This window comes from Vavraia culicis (genome assembly GCF_000192795.1).
Source record: "Vavraia culicis subsp. floridensis unplaced genomic scaffold supercont1.5, whole genome shotgun sequence".
Lineage (NCBI taxonomy): Eukaryota > Fungi > Microsporidia > Pleistophoridae > Vavraia > Vavraia culicis.
The window spans coordinates 7,078-7,697 of record NW_007360608.1 but is presented as its reverse complement, the minus strand read 5'-3'; positions in this window follow the sequence as shown (position 1 = coordinate 7,697).

Below are 620 nucleotides of genomic sequence, written 5' to 3'. Positions count from 1 at the left end.
CAAATGAGAAGTGTGACAGAGTAATACTACACAATCTTGACAGGACAATAAGAGAAGTCAACCCGTATGCAAAATCTTGCTGAGGTTGAGAGAAGTGCAGTGCATGAAGGAAACATGTTGATGGTAAATGTGATGTCTAACGAGAACATTCATCGCGACATTAACAGGTACAATGTTCCTACAACGGGCGAGATCGCGATGATATTCAGCGACAAAAACAGCGAGTCTCCCTTCTAGAAAGACAGTTTCCGGTTCTTCTTTCGTTTGCGATGAAAATCCACAAGTCACAGGGCCAGTCATTTGACAAGGTAAGTGTTTATTTGCACAGCTCTGTCTTTGTGGATGGTCAGTTGTACGTATTGTCGAGAGTGCGCTATGTAAACGGTCTAGGGGTGTATGTTGCTGACAATGGAGGCCAAGGAAAGTATGAGAATGGTAAAGTATACACAAGAAATGTTGTGCATACTAAGCCATTATAATGAAAGTGATTTATTGATTCTGTAACTATGGAACAGTTGGTAGAAAGGAATGACCTGATGTTGCAGTTGTATTCAAAAGCGTTATTTTGGTATACTATCTATTCATCACCCGTTTTTAAAAAACAAGCAATGCAGCTAGTT